General features: G+C 45.0%; 1 long non-coding RNA gene across 3 annotated transcripts in view; it reads left to right on the top strand.

Annotated features, from left to right (window-relative positions):
- The first annotated feature begins 482 nt into the window (after positions 1-482).
- The window catches only part of LOC115522225, a 98310-nt gene continuing 92792 nt past the window's right edge, over positions 483-6000 (top strand). For all 3 annotated transcript variants that reach the window (XR_003971295.1, XR_003971294.1, XR_003971291.1), the window contains exon 1: positions 483-898. This is a non-coding gene — a long non-coding RNA (uncharacterized LOC115522225). The remainder of the gene's footprint in view (positions 899-6000) is intronic.

Here is a 6000-nt window from a genome sequence, read left to right as displayed (position 1 = left end):
TCAATCTTGAGGCATGGTTTCGGGCATTGGGAGTTGGGACTGGGGATTTGTCACAGCCTGCAGCCTTCAGAAGTGCTCTGGTTTCAGTTTGTTAGGACCCAGCTGTTCAGTCAGCAACTCCCAACACTGACTCTGGGAGCATGGACGGGACAGCTATTGTTGGGCTCCCCTGGGGAGGAGCTTGAGGGCTCTTCCCTTTTTGTAGCAAATTGGCCTGATTTCAACCCTTACTGGGAAGAACCAGGCATGCATGTGTTACTAAGTCACAAAGCTCAAGTAACCTACTCAGTTTTCAGATTAATACCTAAAAAATCACATTCACAAAATTTAAATCTAATACTTGCACCCAAATTTAAACTAGAATATCATGGTAAAAGCCTGCAGCCTTCAACTAATCTTGAGGAAGAAAGCCTTATCTTATCCCTCCATAGAGTGATGGTAATGATTAGATAGAAAGCATTATCCTCATTTTACAGGTAAGAAAGTTGGCTCAGAGAAGTTTCTATCCTGAGTGCACCTGACACCTTGTTTTATGTCTATAGATACTCCATTTTAAATATCTGTTCATTAACTGACCCCATCTCCCTGTAGTCAGTGGAGGAGAAAATATAGGTATTATTTATGTAGTTTCAGGTATAATGTTTTCTCCTTTCTGTCCAGTTCACCAAGCTGGAGAGTTTGCCTTTCTCCTCTTCGTCTGGGCACGGAATTCCTGCCATTCCCCCAGGAGATACTTACCCAGGAACAGCTTCTGGGATTATCTCGCCACAATGGATCTGCCATGCCAGAGTGTGGCGGCACAAAACTAATGGTGGAGCCAATAAATGAGTGGAAAGTAAAAGGTCTTTTTTCCACCTTCGTGGGATCCATGCAGCAAGGCGGTGAGGTGCGAAGCCAGGTATGGGCATGGTAGCAGGGAAATGACTGATGTCATCATTAGGTCTGAGAGTTGTGCGTCCTTGGTACTCAGCTGCTTCCTAATGACATTTTTCCCCTCTTGATTTCTTCTCCCTTTCATAAGAAAACTCAGTGCAGAGCAGAATGAAACCCTGAGTCCAGGGTCTGATTTGAATGGAGGTTTTAATATAAGTGATATTTGTGTTCTTTAAAATGAAAGTTTTTTTCATATATTGTTCCATGTTATAAATGATTTATGTTTATGAGAAGTACAATTTTTAGTCATAACCTTTCAAGCCTCCTTGGCATTATGTTTTTAAGCCACACGAGGGCAGTGGTGTCACATGTAAAAGATGCCTGCCTTCTGCTTTCTGAACAGATGGCACATTTGTTAGACTTCATTGGATGTATTTTTCCTTTATCGAAGCACAGGGGAATTTCACATTTGCAGGTAGAATGGGGGAAGATAGTTAAAATTTTATGCCGTATTTTTATCTCTTTGTTTATGCTGATAAAGGCTGCAAAAGCAGTTGATTTATCCTCCTTTTTGCTGTTTTGAGAGATTGTTGTGCTAACAAGCTGGGGTGGGTGCTCATTACCACCGTGACCCTGGCAGAAGATATTCTGTTGATTTTGCATTTAATTGGAAATGTCACAATGATAATACATAAGCCCATCCTTCTTCCAACCCTCCACACCCTTAGATATGACTTAAATTCCTGCTGTTGCTTTCAGGAAAATTTTGCATTTAGTCTTTCTCCATACCTATTAGGTAGGCAGAATCTAGCCAGCTTTCTCTGAAGTTGGGACCCTGTGACCTTCCTTACCCCACGATCACAGAACCTCTGAAGTAGCTCTTTCACAGATAGGTCTAGTCCTGCTGGGTTCCAAATGTCCCCTGGCCCTTGTGGATGCAGAGGGTCTTAAGTCAGAGCTAATCCGTTGCATCTTCTTAAGGTGGGATAATGCAAAGGTTGCTGCAGAACTGTGGACAGTTCTAGCATGTGTCCTTTGAGCATAGTTGGTTTGTCATGCTGTATTGGCTCATGCAGTATTTAATTTTTAAAAATTGCTAACACTTAAATGCAAAGAGTTCTATTAAAGATCCAGTTTCTTGCTTTTCTTGAAACACTGGACAATCAGAATGACTAGCCTGCACAGTCTCTGGGTGACAATTGGCCCACAGCCACCTTCTTTGTGGCTATATGTAGTCATTACATACCCAGGTCTCCCCTTTTGTTTCCCTGACACTAGAGAGGTGCTCATTAGAACCGTGTTTGCACTGTTTTTGGTACAATAAAAAGGAAAATGAGAATTTAATACCCATGTCAGTCTCAGAATAGAAAAATGGAAGGTATAGTCATGGAGCCACATGTCTCAAGGAAAATGAGCCTGAATGTAGCCTTCCCTGCTGCAGCATTTAGGGAAACTACCTGCCTGCTAGCACCTTGAATTTCCCACGTGGGAGAGCTGTGCCTTTGAAGGTGGGCAGGTGTGGGGCTGACCTTGGGTAAAGTACCAGCAGCACTCCGGTGATCTTTTTATCCCCTTGGTTGAATGGGGATAATCTCATTTAACTCCCACAGCAGCCCTGGAAGGTAATCACTGAGTTATCTGGGCACACCGCTTAGCGCAGTATGGTCGGCCAGCTCCTGGCTTTGTCTTACCTTCCTCTCGGGGGCGGTGGGTTTTCAGGCTGGTGTGCCACGGAGCCTCCTGAACGGGCACTCTTTGGTAAGTTGCAGATTCACTGCCTGACCCGGCTGGGGGAAGAAAAGGTTAAGGGAGAAGTGGGGCGGGCGAGGAAAGCCCTTTGGACGGGGTCTCAGACCCGGATGTGGCTAGATGCCAGTCCTGGAGCCTCGAGGTGGCAGCTGAGCTCCGCAGGGCTCCAGGAGGATTGGAGGAACAGACAGGAAATCCATTCTTGCTCTGCAGATTCATCGGCAAAACGCCCAAAGCAAACAGCAGAGGAAGTTTGCTTTAGTGGAGACAAACTCACAACTTTGCTCTTTCAAAGCCTCTGTTTACAAGTCAAAGCCGAGGCTCAGGCGGGCTTTCTATGCACACTCACCTGCAGGGGTGCTGCCTGCAGCGCGTTTTGCTAACTCTGGGTGCCTCCGCAGCGGGGCTCCGGATAACCAGGTGGGGCAGCTCGGGTGGAGCTCTACCCCTTGGGGATTCAGGGCTGTTCACCCCAGGCCTCCCAGGGTCAAATTTGGGAAGAGGGATGAGGAAGAAGAAAAAAAAGCCCTTAGCACTGGTGAGTTTTCCAATGGAGCATCACCTGTGGGTTATGGAATGAGGTGAGCAGCAGGAAAATAGGAAAATTGACAGATGCTGGCTTTAGGGAATTGCAGCTTGAACAAAGGTGCTAAATAAAGCATGCTGCTCACGGAATAGAAGCCACAGAAGATGTCTTTAAGGAGGGGTGTTGGTTCTGTTACCTGAATGGTGTCTACTGTTGTAACTGGATTGGGTATGTCTGTTACCTTGAAATAAAATAAACTGTACTAGTGTCTGGAAGAAAAATATGTTGGCTAAAGGGACACCTGGGTGGCTCTTCAGCTCGATCATTGATGAGGTTTTTTGGGGGTGATAGTGGAGTTTACAGGGTCTGGAGCTGACGGCCAACAAAGAATTCTTGAAAATGTCTTTGGTGCAAAAAGGTGATTTTATTAAAGCACAGGAACAGGACCCGGGGACAGAAGGAGATGCCCCAGGACCAGGAGGAGAGACTGCATACACTGTGGAGTTGGAGGAGGTAAAGTCCAGGGGAAGTTTCCAGTGAGGTTTTCATATGCTAAAGAAGAGTCACAGGATCCTGGAGGCCTGGCTATTGTCAAGCTAAGGTGGTTTTTCCCCCAGCAAAGCATTAGCATTAAGACAGTAAGAGAGTTCCTGGAGACACATTTTACTCTGCCCTCCTCAAGTCTTTGCCAATGGGCTGCAGGTTATAAGGAAATGTAACTTTATGTGTCATTTTCTTCTGCCTTTGTCTGCCACGTCAGTCATGATCTCACCGGTCATGGGATTGGGCTTCATGCTGAGAGTGCAGAGCCTTCTTGGGACTCTCTCTCTCTCCCTCCGTCTCTCACACTGCCCTTACCCCACAGGTGCTCCCTCTCTCTGTCTCTCTGTCTCTCTCAAATTAAATAAATAAGGTTTAAAAATATATCTGCGAGAGGTGGAGTTTGGTGAATTTATAAAAAACAGTATCACAGATCTTACGTAACTTTGTATTCCAGTGAAAGATTTTCTGTGGGAAGGGAGGCCAAGAGAGTGCTCTCTGCTTCCTAGTGGGAAAATGGAGACCTGAGGAACCAGGGGAGCTATGAGATTGGTGAATCACTGAATTTCTCGCCTTGAGGGGCTGCTGATGAAAATGTCTTAGAGATGGTGTGATATCATGGTTCAGCCCTAGGGTTCTGGAGGCAGCTACCTGTGTTTTGAATCCCGGCTGTGATGCTTTTTAGCTGTGGAATGTTGGGCAAGTCACATTCCTTCTTTAAACCTTCATTTCCCTGGCTAGAGAGGGGCGGAGAGAGACTGAGCATCTAAGTCACAGTGATGTAGGGCTGGAGGACAGTGCTGACATTCGCACTGAAGTGTCTGATTTCGAAGCCCTGGCTGTCTACTGTATGTACTGCCCATCGAGTTAAAAACACGTCCCACCTCCCCACCCCACTCCATCCTCACCAACATTTCCTCCCAATTTAGATTTTGAACTCTTAGATTCAGTGCATTCGGTCTTTGCTGCTTTTGTGATTCCTCGGTGCAGGAACCTCCCACCTTCTGTCCCTCACTTTCTGGCTCCTTTGTCATCTGTCCCTAATTTTTTTCAAACTGAATCTCTGACCCTTCCCGGCCATAATTTCTGGTTAATGTTTGCCCCTTTTCATGCCTTTTTTCTCAGGCCGTCCTCACTTTGTGTAATACTCTTCCTTCTCCTGAGAAGGCCTGTGTGGGTGTGGTTCTCTGCCCCTGAATTTCTTTAAACTATTCCCTCCTAGAGTGCACCCTCTGAGGGTCAGTGGCTAAATAAGTTAAGAAAACGGTTGCTTGTTTACATGGAGTTTTATATGCTAGTATGCGTTATAAATCCTTCAAAAGATGCTATTGCATGTAGGGTTTCTCACACTGTTTGGACCTAAGGAATTTAAAATACTTCCTCCTTTCTTTCTTCCCTCCCTCCCTCCCTCCTTTCTTTTCTTCTTCTTCCTTTTAATATTTCATGGGGCCAGAATGTCATGGTACATGTTTTGGAGGCTATAGCACTGACCATTATAGTTGAGGTTATTGAATTCCTACGTAGGGGAGCCCAAGGCCAAACCCTGGGACCAATTGTGTTTCCAAGTGGGGTATAACAAGGGCATCAATCAGCCCTGCTGTTGCTCTTCTGGGAAGTCATATTTTGCATCTAGTACTGTGCTCTTACCATCTTACCTGGTAACCAAGTCCCTATCTCATAAAGCATTCCAGTAAGTGCATCCCTGCTCTTGGTCTCCTGTCTGTTATCCCAATTCCTGTGGCTTTATTTGTGATTCCAAAGTCTGGCATCCTACTCTGTCCCCAACCTTGATTCTATGTTGCTTGTCTCCCCACACAATGCCAACCTATATCTTTCAATTTGGCTTGCCCTCTGGGCCTCTTAGGATACCTTGGTCTTCATTCTTGGTCCCATGCCCCTGTAGTCTTACTTACTCTTTTCAGAGTTGATGTGATTTAGTTGCTGAGGGGTTCAGTCTCTGGGATCTGATAAACTGACTTCTAATAATAATTGTAAACTCTTGAGGGAGTTATTTAACTTTGGGCCTCAATTTTTCTCATCAGTAAAGCAAGCATAACTCCCTTATACAGTCCTGATGAAGATGAAATGAGATAGTCCATATGAAGTGCTTCTTGTACCACCTGTTACAGAGTAAGAGATCAATAATTATTAGCTATTATATTATTCAAGTCCCAAGGGCTTCTTTGATCAATTTAGCCCATACCGAGCTCTCTCATCTCTAAATATTATAATTAGTGTCACAGACTTAACACTTGATTTTGTTTGTGACTTAGTTACAGCTCCCCACACTAGATTTGCACTTAATTTTTTAA

Source organism: Lynx canadensis, chromosome A1 (assembly GCF_007474595.2).
Source record: "Lynx canadensis isolate LIC74 chromosome A1, mLynCan4.pri.v2, whole genome shotgun sequence".
In the NCBI taxonomy this organism is placed as follows: Eukaryota; Metazoa; Chordata; class Mammalia; order Carnivora; family Felidae; genus Lynx; species Lynx canadensis.
The sequence above is the reverse complement of the archived record's forward strand: the minus strand, read 5'-3'. Positions and strand labels throughout refer to the sequence as shown.